This window comes from Carcharodon carcharias, chromosome 21 (assembly GCF_017639515.1).
Source record: "Carcharodon carcharias isolate sCarCar2 chromosome 21, sCarCar2.pri, whole genome shotgun sequence".
Taxonomy (NCBI): domain Eukaryota; kingdom Metazoa; phylum Chordata; class Chondrichthyes; order Lamniformes; family Lamnidae; genus Carcharodon; species Carcharodon carcharias.
In genome coordinates this window covers 49,762,331-49,775,461 of record NC_054487.1, presented here as the reverse complement: position 1 = coordinate 49,775,461, position 13,131 = coordinate 49,762,331, and the positions used below count along the sequence as shown (strand labels likewise).

The 13,131-nt window shown below is 43.6% G+C and overlaps 1 protein-coding gene across 4 annotated transcripts in view; it reads right to left on the bottom strand.

The window, feature by feature from the left end:
- The window catches only part of LOC121293377 (coiled-coil domain-containing protein 91-like), a 188,739-nt gene extending 181,599 nt beyond the window's left edge, over positions 1–7,140 (bottom strand). For 2 of the 4 annotated variants that reach the window (XM_041216401.1, XM_041216405.1), the window contains exon 1: positions 7,030–7,130. The gene's annotated coding sequence lies outside the window, so the exon portion shown is untranslated. Of the gene's footprint in view, positions 1–6,763; positions 6,909–7,029 lie in introns of those variants that run through there. The other 2 variants (XM_041216403.1, XM_041216404.1) reach the window with 2 other exon arrangements.
- Positions 7,141–13,131: the final 5,991 nt, after the last annotated feature.

The window sequence follows — 13,131 nt, the reverse complement described above, 5'->3', positions numbered from 1 at the left end:
TAGCACTGACGACCATTGTTGTTATCATCCTTCGATCTATGAGAAATGATGGACATGCAGCAAACAATCCATTTGGGTGGGTGTCTTCATTTGGTACATCTTTACTGAAGACTGTGAAGTCCAACCCTTAGGGGGAAGGTTCTGCCACAAGTGTTGCACATGAAGCTGCCAAGGGTCATTGCAGGTTGTTGTTTTTGGCATTGGCGCCTGTTGCCAAGCTGCTGTAGCCACTGGGCATCATGGTAGTGCATGCCAGCTCACAGGACATGTCACTATTTCCTTCTTTCGTAAGCTAGTGACTCCCAAGTGCAATAGTCAATATTTAGGACCTTCATGTCACGCTTGCAAGCATCCGTGAAGCGGAGCCTTGGGCACCCCACTCGTCACCTACCTCCGGCTAGCTCACCATTCAAGATGTCTTTGGGTAAGTGATTGCCTCCCATCCTGCAGACATGCGATCCACCAAAGCCACCTCTGGTTGATTAGACCCAACACACTTTGGAGCTCTGCCTTTGAAAGGACACCCATATCATGACTTTGTCCTGCCAGGGTGCACCCATATGCACTGCAGTCTGCGAAGGTCGAAATCATTGAGCTTCTTTTCTTGATGGCTATAAGTCGCCCATACTTCATAGCCATGCAAGGTGCTGAGAACACAAGCCTTATAAACTATCTTGGTCCTAAGGGTCAGCTTGATGTTATCCCATGCTCATTTCACAAGTTGGCCAAAGGTAGTAATAGGTGCTTTGCCGATGCACATATCAAACTGCGTATCAAGGGGCAGACTGTCACTATGGAGCCAAGGTAGCAGAATTTCCTAGTCACTTCCAATTGGGTGTTATTTAATGTGATCAGAGGCGGAGATGCAACACCTTGTCCCATGGCCACATTTTTTTTGATGCGCAGTCAGGGAGAACAAGTTATAGGCATGGGACAGGCAGTCCGTGAGTCTTTGTAGCCGACTTGCCATTTAGGCAACTAGCATAGCATCGTCGGGCTATAGGAATTCCCTGATCAGGATGTCGTGTTTTTGACTTCACTTTCAGTTTTAACAAATTGCAGAGTCTGCCATCTGATCTAGTATGCAAGTAGGCTTCTTCCACATCTGCAGGAAAAGTGAAGGTCAGAAGCATGGAGAAGAAGATACTAAACAGAGTGGGTACTAGGACACAGCCTTGTTCCACTCCATCCTTCACTCTTAAACTGGTGGAAGTGGAGCCATCAAACTGTACAGTGCAATGCATGTTGTCAAAGGAGAAGCAGATGAAACCGAGGAGCTTGGTGGACAGTCAATTTTTCCTAAAATCTTGTAAAGCCTTGCTCTGTTGATGGTGTCAAATGCTTTGATGAGATCTATGGAAATAAGGTAAAAAGATGTGTCCTGTTCTCTACACTTCTCTTGTAAGGAGATGATCATGTCCACAGTAGAATCTGCCCACACAGAAACAGCACTGTGCTTCCAGATGCAGTCTAAGTAGATGGAGTATTTTAATTATGACCCTAGCTAAGGCCTTCCCCATGATGCTAAGGTGCAAGATGCCCCTGTAGTTGTTGCAATGTCCTTTGTTGCCTTTGTTTTTGGCGTCACACATCTCCTGTGCAATGGAGCCCACCATCCAGCAGAGAAGGAGGTGGTGATAAAGGTCTGCAATAGATGGATCTTTCCGTGCTTGAATTCAGCTGGGATTCTATCTTGAACTGGTGGCCTTCTGTTTGCGGGGCAGTCTATGGACTTTTCAGTCTCAAGTGATGAGAGTTCTTTATTTATCTCATTCATGTCAGGAAGCTCTGAGCAAGTATCAAGTGCAGACTGGGAGATGTCTAACTCACAGGAGTAAGCTCACAGTAGTATTCAGCCCAGTGAGACATCTGCTTACTTCTGTCGATGAGCATTTTACCATTTGCTGACTTCAGAGGGGCAAATTTGGCCCAGTACCCTCTTTGTAGCTCGTAGATTTCCATTGTCACAGGCAGTTTGGATTTCTTGACAGAAGTTGATCTAGTGTTTATTTGCGCAGTATCTCCCTATCTTTTGTACTGCTGCCTTAGCCACTTTCAGGTTGTGCAGTGCTTTAGCTGCTGGATTTATGCTGTGCATCGTGTGGGCTTTGATTTTTGCATCAATGACTTATATAATCTCAGCTGAGTAGGTTTCAAACCAATCTTAGCTGCGGGTTCTGTCTTTACCAAATGATGCTTATGGTGCTTCATAGATGTTTGAATTTAATGACATCTAAGCTTCATCAATACAATCATTGGTGCTTCCCGATAAACCCTTGGTGGTTAGCTATTGTTCTAGCAACAGTGCAAAGTACGTGTAATTGGCATCACTGCTTGCGCAAGTGCTGTTGATACTTGGCAGGTCATCTTGTTTGGAGCTGTGAAACTTTCAAGGTTGCACCTTCACTCTGCTGCTGACAAGAGGGTGGTCAGTGTTGCAATCTGCATTATGGTAAGTGCGGGTGTGGAGAACACCAAGCAGATCATGTCTTTTCGTAATGACCTGGTCTCGTACCAACGTCTAGACCTTGGGTGTCGTCATGACACCTTTTGGTAATGTATGCGAGGTAGGCTGAGATTAAGGTTCAAGGATTCCTTGAAGGAAACCATCAGAAAATGTGGCATGTCCACCAGAATGGGAGAAAAATACACAAGAATGAACTAACTGGAAAGCAATCTCAAGTAGTGGCATTGTTTCCTTTGAACAGCAAAGAATACAGGCAGCTATGGGGTAAAGGAAAGCTAGAAAGACAGGGCAATCCCAACAAAATCAGACAGTTCTTCCTTGCCCGCACAGTGGAAAGCTGTGCAGGCCTGCAATCGGGTTCCACAGCCACATTCCAATGCACAACAGATGATTCTACACCTGTAGGAAATGGCTACCTTCGAGAACGAAGGGAAGCCGCCAACAACATCCTGGCTCACTTTGAGGCCAAAAGATAGATGCAGGAATTTGTACCAACAAAAGGGTGTGTTGAATGTTATCAACAGTTAAGATTCCTCATCAAGCTTCATATTCCAGTAGGCATTTCTGGCATCAAGCTTGCTGAAAACATTTGCTCCTGCCAGTGCTGGTGTGATCTCTTCCAGTAATGGAATAGGGTAGTGATTCCTCCTTATTGCTTAAGCTCTTTGGGATCCAGGCAAATTCTTCGCCTTCCATTAGGTTTCTCTCTCACCATGATAGAATTTACTCAATCTGTAGGCTTTCAAACTCTGGCAATCACTTTCTTTTCTTCCAACTCTAGGAGCTCTTTTTCAAGCTTTTCTTTTAGTCCTATTGGTATTTTACTTTGGGGGTGAATCACTGGTTTCTTCGCTGGATTGATAATGATGTGGGACTCAAAATCTTCAAAGCATCCCATTGTCCCATCAAAACACCCTGGATACAATTGTATCAGATAGTCATTTCTTCTGATTGAGAGGCGCTTTTCAATGGCTGTACTACCTACAACCCTCAGCGTTGCTTCCTTCACCACATGGTTTACTGAGATAAGCTGCAGCTCCTCACAACTACACAACCCTGGATAGCAAAACCATCTGTTTTAGCAACGTAGAACGTCTCTTTTCCTTTGTATATCCCTTTAACCTGGGTTGTTCCTAGCTGTTGAACCTCAATTCCACCAAAGACTGTCAACATGAAGTTGCTCAGTTTCAGACCATCTTTCCTTAAATGACCAGTTCCTTTTAAATTTTCAGGAAACATCTTCTGGCATAGTCGGAATGGGATGATGTTGCTTTGCACTCCAATATCAATCTTCACCTTCAGATTTATGGCTGTGGCTTATTTCTCACCCTCTTCCTGATCTGAATGATTATGCGAATTTTTTTTCTCTGGGAGCTATTGCATCCAGCCATTTCATGCAGTTCTATGGTTCCTATGCCCATTGTGTTCTCAAACTCATCATCATCTTTCAAGGTATGGATGTTTTGTTTTCTATTCCTTCTCATTCATCCTATTTTTCTCTCTCTGATAACTCAGTTACTATCTTTCTTTCTGGTTCCGCACAGCTTTATCCAGCAATTGGGCTTTCCACAAGCTCTATAATTTGATCCAAATACGGAATATTTCCTTCTGTCTGTAATCTCATGTGGTCATTCACAGCTCCTGCACATCCATCTTTCTGTTTAGTGTGCATTATTTTGTTGCTGTTTCACTGCATCACCCCTGCTATTTTTCTTTTCATTTAACTGAAGGCTGGCTGTTTGGGTAGTCAGCATGTTCATCTGTCTACTCATGGTTTCATGTGCTCTCGCAATGTCTACAGACTGTGATAGTGTGAGCTTGTGCAGAATCCCAAATTAGTTGATCTGTCAGCCTTTCATTCATTTCCTTATACATTTTCTGGCTGCATTTTTCAACCTTGTCACAAAATTGTTAACAGGTTCACCTGGCTCCAATCTTCGACTTTGAAATTCATATTGGTGGATCTGGTGATTTGACTTTAGCTGGAGATGTGTGTTTAATTCATCAAAAATTTTATCTAGGTTTTTACTGTAGGTCTCTCTCATCTCCCAGCTATTAAACAAATTTAACCTATTCTCTCCTGCCCATAAAAAGATGTAGCTGATCCTTTCCACTTCACTAGTGCCTTTTAGAAAGCTACTGAATGTCAATCTGCACTTTTGCTAAACTTCTCAAATGCCTCAATGACATCACCAGCTTCCCAACTCACTACAAGCTGTAGCTGTGCATTCATTGCTGTGGCAGCGGCCATTTCATTTTCACGAGTTACTCAGTTTTTCTTTCTCAGGCCCGAATGCAGGGTAATTTTTTTCCAATCTTATCCAGCATTAAATCCATCTAAAATGTTTGGGTTTTTACTCACTGACACCTGCTGCCACCATGTTATGTCTTTCATTATATTATATTATATCGGGCATTGTATTAGCCAGGAACTAATTGTTACGTGGATGTAAATCCAGGGTGCCACACTTATTGCTGCACTACAATCAGCTGCCGAACAACAATGTATCAGTGCACAAACCACATAGAGAGCAGCAATAAATAGTCAATACAATGTAAGTGCAGTATTTAGCTTTTCCCATTAGAAAATTTACCAGAATTCATGTCTAATAGTACTTCATTATAGCCAATCTTTTCCACTCAAGCCTAGGCCAGAGCTGTAGCAAGATTCTAAATCAGTTACCCAATCTGTACCTCACAAAGCACATTTGGCTCTTTTGTGGATAAGTGTCATTTTTCAATTTTTTTCTTGACTGCCTTGCCCACATACTATGTACCAATATGCAGGGTGCAAAATAACAAAGATATGAGCAAACTCAGCAAAGTAGCCATCCTTCCATTGCTCCAGACATAGTTCATCTACATATTTTGAATAAATTGTAGCATATCAAATCCTCACAGCAAACTATCCTCAGCTACCTCTCAACTTCCTGGCAAGGCATGGATCACAAACTGGAGTTTCATTTTTGTTTTTTTAAGAACACAGACCTGAAATTGAACCTGGGACTTGATGGTTTGCATTGATCAGCGACTTGATGTTTGCTTACTGAGCCGTTGGGAAAGATATTGCCTGTTGACCAATGATATCTGCTTGCTTTTCCACTAAGAGGGAGCACTGATAAATATTGGGAATAGGGAGCTAAAACCAGGTAGACTGAGGAAGTGAGCAGAGGCTTCTAACATTGACTTAGGACCACTGATGGAAAGTGCATATGTAAATGTTAGCCAATACTAGAAATTAGCTTGGCTGCCATACCCTTATGGTAAAATAGTCCACCAATAGTTGGGTAAAAAGGAACTGGTGTCCACCAATGTTTATTCTAACACAGGTCAGGAAAAACTGCCAAAAAAAACAATTCCATAGAAATTTACAGGGCAAGAATGCTTACAGCCAGCTGTGAAATTGAAATGCACTATTCCGTGGCTACATCCCAATACTCTGAGCAAGATATGGATTGTATCTGTCCAAGCTGGTCTTTGCTATAAAAAAAGTCTGTCCCACATTCTCCCCAAATCCCTGTACTTCAAATATTTCTCCAAATTTTCCATTAAAAAGAATGCAATGGTTTCTACCTCAGTTGTTCCCTGTAGCAAAATGTTCATGGTCCAATAACCCTTTCATAGCTTCCATAAGTAAAATTTAAAAAGCTCTTAATTACTGGTGGAAGACCTTTTCATGCATGCCACAGAGATTGCCACAGCCTGCCTCTTGGCAAAAGAGTTACTGGAAAGTAGAGGTACAGGATCCTCAAACCAGTCAAACAAGGTAGAGCAATGCCTATGAAGTAGATCCATATTTAATGGGGAAGAAGCCTAAACAATAAATATAGCATTTGGTTCCAGGAAGCTGAAATGTTTTAAAACAGAGATTAGAAGTATAATGTATTACTTGACAACAAGCATTACAGAAAGAAGTGAACTCCACTTTAGAGATAAAATACTTCTACAAATTAGTCATGGCTGATATTTGGAAGCAAGTACAAACTGAAAAAAACTGAATCATATCACCTAACAATAAATATGTTATTTTAGGTATATTGCCCTGATATTCCTGCTCCATTTCATTTAATGTCATTTTCAACAACATAGAAGACAACGACTTTTCAACAATGTGGGTGAGTGCTGCAACCTCCCGTGAAGGGTCACAAACCAAAACTAAACTAACATTCTCAGGCACAGAACCAAGTGGACTCACTCCATCTGCCTCCTGTTGCAAGTGCTAACAACAGTCTGTAACTAGAGACTCTGTGCTCATGTGGCCCCAGGGGTGTACTGAAAGAGCTCCTCACTTCTTACCTGCGTGGCCCAGTGACGAGGTCTGCTCACCCGTGCAGTCCATCAGGATTGGGAGGGGGCAGCTCACCTGTGCGGCCCAGAAGGGTGGGGCTGCTCACCCGTTTACCTGTGGGTGTTGGGGGGTGCTCACCCGTTTACCTGCAAGGACTTGCGGGTGTTGAGGAGAAGGGGACTGCTCACCTGTTTCCCTACAGGTGTTTGGGGGGCGGGGGGGACTGCTCACCTGTTTCCCTACAGGTGTTGGGGGGGCGGGGGGGACTGCTCACCTGTTTCCCTGCCGGGGATGGGAGGGGCGCTGCTCACCTATTCGCTCCCCAACGCCTGCCTCGCGCCAGCCGTTGTGATGGCTCCGAGCTCGCGCCCTCCTACCCGGAAGCGTTCGCAGCCAACACGGTGCTTGCAGCAATGCACGTGGCCAGCTCTCCAGCGAGACATGGAGCTCACTTGGTTAACTGTTCAGCAGCCCCGGCAAGAAAGTTAAATAGAACAAAAGAAAATCCAAAAATAATCCATCGTCATGTCAAAGAATTATCTTATATGCTGTTTATGATATCAAAAACCGACCAGGGCAGCACATGGATCACTGGTGCCTTGGATTTTCGTGCAAAAGCCAAACACTGCGATGCTGGAAATCTATAAACAGAAAATGCTGCAAAAACTCAGCATGTCAGACCGCTTATATGGCAAGGGAAACATAATTTATGTTTCAGCTCGATTACCTTTTATTTTTAATGCTTGCTCGGCTGACAATAATGGTTTGGAAATGTTTAATCCTGATAGCTAAAAAAATGATTGTTGGTAGCTGATTTAAATTAAGATGTGTGGATGGGCTATTCATGGTAAGTGACAAACTTCGGTACAAAAAGCATAAGATGTCAGGAGATCATTGCAGAACTGTATAAAACACTAGTAATGCCACAGATTACTGTGCATAGTTCTGGTCATCACATTACAGGAAATATGTGATAGAAGTAGAGAGGATGCAGAAGAGATGCTGGCAGGAATAACAAATTTTACCTGAGGAAAGATTGGATTGTTTGTTTTAGAACAGGATGCTGTGGGGAGATTTAATGAGGTGCATCAAATTATGAGGGGCCGTGGGGAGACTGGATACGAAGGACATATTTCCTTCAAGATCAATAACCAGGGGGCATCGGCTTAAACTAATTAGCAGAAAGATTTGAGGGGATTTGAGTATTTTTTTCACTCAAAGGGTGGTGGGGGTCTGGGACTCCTAATCGATCTGAAAGGATGCTGGAGGCAGCAACTTCATCACTTTTAAAAATCACTTGGAAATGCACTTAAGGTGCCATAACTTATAGGGCTATGGATAAAGATCTGGAAGGTAGGATTAAACTGGATAACTATTTTTCAATTGCCATGGACACAATGGGCTGAATGGTCTTCTGTGCCTGAAATATTGTTTTTTTTCCTGATAGCCCCAAGCTTCTTTCTTGGACAGAGGCCCAAACAGTTGCCATCAACCAACACCACCACCCTCCACGGCCTGGCTGAACTTGTACCTAATTACACAAGTTCTCCTTTGGCTCCACTCACCTCCTCCAAAAAAAAAAGGAACAGCAATAACTTTTATTTATTTGGTGCCTGAAGCATTCCAAAGCACTTAACAGGAGCATTGTAAAATAAAACTTGACCTCGAACCACATTAAAAATAAAGACCACTGGACATTTTAAAGCGTTTTACATCCAATTAAGCCCTTTTGAAGAATAGTCACTGTTATAATGTACAAAACACAGCAACCAATTTGCATATAGCCAAAGAGCAATGTGATAATGACTAGATAATTTTTTAAATATAATGTCGATTGAGAGGTAAACATTGATCAGGATACTGGCATTAACTCCCCTGCTCTTTGAAATAGTAAATTTTATCTTTTATATCGACCCTATCAGGCAAAGGGGCCTTGATTTCTCGTCTTATCTGAGAGACAGCACCTCCAGTAGTGCAGCACTCCCTCTACTGTGTTGATGCCTTGATTTTTGCACTCAATTCCTGGAGTGGAACTCGAACCTTGTGAATCAGAGGCAAAAATGCTACCAACTGAGTCAGGGCTGATAGATAGGTCAGATGACCAAAATCTTGGTCAAACAGGCAAGTTTTAAGGAATGTCTTATAGGAGGAAAGCAATGCAGAGAGGTGTAGGGACGGCACTGGCAACTGAAGGTGCAGCTACCAATGGTGGAGCGATGAAAATTGGGGATGCTCAAGAGACCCAAATTAGAGGAGTACTGACATTTTGGAGGGTTGTGAGGCTGGAGGAGATTACAGAAATAGGGAGGGGTAAGGCCATGAAATGATTTGAAAATAAAGATGGGAATTTAAAAATCAAGACATTGCTTGACTGGGAGCCATTGTAGGTCAACAAGCACAGGGTTGATAGGGGAGTGGGAAGTGGCATGAGTTAAGGCACAGGCAGCAGAGTTTTGGTTGACCTCAAGTTTATGGAGGGTAGAATGTGGGAGGCCAGCCAGGAATGTGTTGGAAAACTCAAGTCTAGAGGTAATGAGGGAATTAATAAGGGTTTCAGGAGTAGATGAGCTGAGACAGAGGTGAAGTCAGACAACATTATTGAGCTGAAAATAGGCAGTCTTGGTGATGGTGCAGAGATGAGGTCAGAAAGTCATTTCAAGGTCAAATGTGATACCAGATTGCAAACAGACAGGCTTAATCTCAGACTGTTGCCAGGGAGAGGAATGGAGTCAGTAGCTAGGGAATGGAGTTTGGAGCGGAAATCAAAAACAATGGCTTCAGTTTTTCCAATATTTAACTGGAGGAAATTCCTGCTCATCAGGTACTGGATGTCATATAAGCAATCTGATGATTTAGCAACAGTGGAGGAGTTGGGAGAGGTGATGGTGAAGTAGAGCTGGGTGTCATCAGCTTACATGTGAAAACTAATACTATGCTTATGGATGATGTTGCCAAGGGGTGGTATGCAGATGAGAAATAGAAGGGTTCAGTGATGTATCCTTGGGGACAACAGAGGTAATGGTGTAGAAGCAGGAAGAGAAGCCATTACAAGTGATTTTCTGCTTATGATTAGACAGATAAGAGTGGAAGCAGATGAGAACAGTCCCACCAGCTAGATGACATTGGAGAGGGGTTGAAGGAGGATGGCGTGGTCAAACATGTCAAAGGCTGCAGACAGGTCGAGAAGGATGAGGAAGGAAAGTTTACCTTTACTACAGTCATGTTGGATGTCATTTATTACTTTGAAAAGAACTGTTTCTATGGCAGGGATGGATACCTAACTGGAGAGATTCAAATATGCAGGTCAGGAAAAGATGGGACAGATTTGGGAGGTGACAAAATGTTCAAGGATTTTGGAGAGGAAAGGGAGGTTGGAGAAGGGAGAGTAGTTTGCAATGGACCTGTGTGAGTCCTAGGTATGCCTGCTTTTTCATGGGATATGTAGAACATTCTTTGTTCCAGTCTTATTCAAGTCTCATCCCTCACCTCTTTTTCCAGTACATTGATGAATCTATTGGTGCTGCTTCCTACTCTTTCCCTGCTCTAGAAAAATTAATTAATTTTGCCTCAATTTCCACACCTCTCTCACATTCACATGGCCCAGAGTCTTCCTTCACCTTCCTCAACTTGTCTATTCCCATTTCTAGGGGTATGAGGTGGCTTAGCGGTAATGTCACCGGATTAATAATCCAGAAGTTCAGGCTAATGCTCTGGGGACATGTGTTCAAATCCCACCATGGCAGCTGGTGGATTTTAAATTGAATTAACAAATATGGAATTAAAAGCTAACCTCAGTAATGGTGTCCATTCAACCATTCCTGATTGTCATAAAAACCCATCTGGCCCACTAATGCCCATTATGGAAGGAAATCTAGGCTGGCCTATTTGTGATTACAGACCTGCAGCAATGCAGTTGACTCTTAAATGGCTGAGCAAGCCATTCAATTGCATCAAACTGCTACAAAGCCCATGATGCCACCCGGCACTGGCCTAGGCAGTAGAAATGACAATACAATCCCAACCTTCTGACTCAGCAAAGTCCTCCTTACTAACACCTGGGAGAGCTATCCACCCCCACCCCACTCAGCTGATAAATCAGTACTCCTCCATGTTGAACACCAGTTGGAAGAAACACTAACGGTGACAAGGTCACAGATTGTACTCTGGGTGGAGCACTTCAATGTCCTTCGCCAAGACTGGTTTGGTAGCAGACTACTGACCAAGCTGGCCAAATCCTAAAGGACATGGCTGCTAGACTAGGCCTGCGGAATGTGGTGAGGGAACCAACAAGAGGGGAAAAACCTACTTGACCTCATCCTCACCAATCTACCTGTCACACATGCATTTGTCCATGACGTATTAGTAGGAATGATCACCACACAGTCCTGTGGAGACAAAGCCCTGCCTTCACACTAAGGATACCCTGCATTGTGTTATGGGCATTCATAAGGCACTATGGGCCATCATCGGCAGCAGAATTGTATACAACCACAATCTGCAACCTCATGACCAGGCATATCTCTCACTTTACCAACATGATCATGCCAGAGAATCAACCCTGGTTCAATGAAGAATGCAGGGGGGCATACCAGGAGCAGCACCAGGAATTCCTAAAAATGGCGTGTCAGCCTGGTGAAGCTACAACACAGGACTACCTGCATAACAAATAGGTCACTGTCACATGAGGGGACTTGTCAATGAATTTTTATAAAAATTTTTATTCAGTTTATAAACACTTCATGAAAGCTCATCCCGCCTGTGGATGAAGTTCCATGAAAAGTGTGAAGGCCACCTAGGCTCAGGTTATTACTTTAATTAGTTTTTAAATGGCCTTAACAGGCTTTTGACAGTTCAGCGGGCACACAGCTGAGTCGGCTGTGCGCCCGCCAAACTGAAAATCTAAATGACACGGGGTGATGTCGAGACATACGCCTGACGTCACCCCACGTCATTTTACGCCTCAGCGAGCAGGCCTCCCCCTGCTCGCCGAGCTGAAAATTCTGGCCATATTGGAAGTCGATGCCATCAACATGGCTGAAACCATTACCTTGGCCTCAACATAGTCACATGGTCCACAAATATGAAGTCCTTGTGAAGTCCTTCACAACCTGGACTGTGCACATTTATGTTACAGGCTGTCAAAGAGTCGGAGAAAACACCGCCTTGCGCCTTTGGTCAAACCATGCCCACTATACCAAGAGAGCCAATTTGAAGAATATGATTGTATGTGGCAACAGTACTGCAGTAACTACACATTATGGAGTTCATGTATTTGATCGCCCAAGACAAGGTCGAGCTCATCACTGCAATGGACTCCTCTACTCAAGGAGCATGAGCTCACATTGCCTTAAGGAACTCCACCAGATGTCCAAACGTCTGCAACTGATGCTCCAAGTACTCTGCCCTAAAAGGTGACTCCTGAGGCCCTACCACAGTGCCTACTGGACCATCACCGTGAATGTCCTCCTTCCTCCAAGGGATGTGGGCATCACTTGCAAGGCCAGCGTTTGTTACCCATCTATATTGCCCTTGAATGAAATGGCTTGCTTGGCCATTTCAGAGGGCAGTTAACAGTCAATGTGAGGATGGCAGATTTCCTTCCCTAAAGGACATTTTTAGAACAATCAATGATTGTTTCATGGTCTCATTACTAAGACTAGCTTTTAATTCCAGATTTTATTAATTGAATTTAATTTCATCGTGGGATTTGAATCCACATCCCCAGAGCATTAGCCTGGGCCTTGGGATTACTAGTCCAGTGACATTATCACTATACTACTATCTCCCTGCACCAACAGGATCATCTCCACTATTAGCACCATGTTCCAAAGTGCCTCTAAAACTGCCTTTTGCACCTGTTACATTCTCCATCCCTGATAATAGCTGAGAGGGCATCCTTGCTACTTTAATGGTTGCCTTCTCAACATTTTGAATGGCCCATAGCCTTGCAGATCCTCCCCCAGTCCAGGCCATCTCCCTGGCCTTGTCCATTCTTTTGTCCTGCAAATAAAACATGCAGAATGATGTCACCTTATTATGTAGTGCTGCCAGGGACAAGTCTCTTGAATATGACAGTGCATTGCAGTGGACATTCACATTTCTACACCTATAAGAGCAGCTTGGACATACACCATCCATGTGATAGGGGAGCTATGTGCCAAGTCTCCCACCATAGGTCCATCATTCAGATGTGAACCATCACTTGGACCTCTGTGTGTTTTTGATGAACAACTCACCTTTCTGGAGTGCAGCCAATCATGGAACCTCTTCCTACGCTATATCCAGGATCTGGCATGGTCTTCTGCTGTGCGCATGGTTGATGTTATCTCCTGCCTTGCCCCCTTGATGGCTGTGGGCAGGTTCTGGCTGTCTCTTG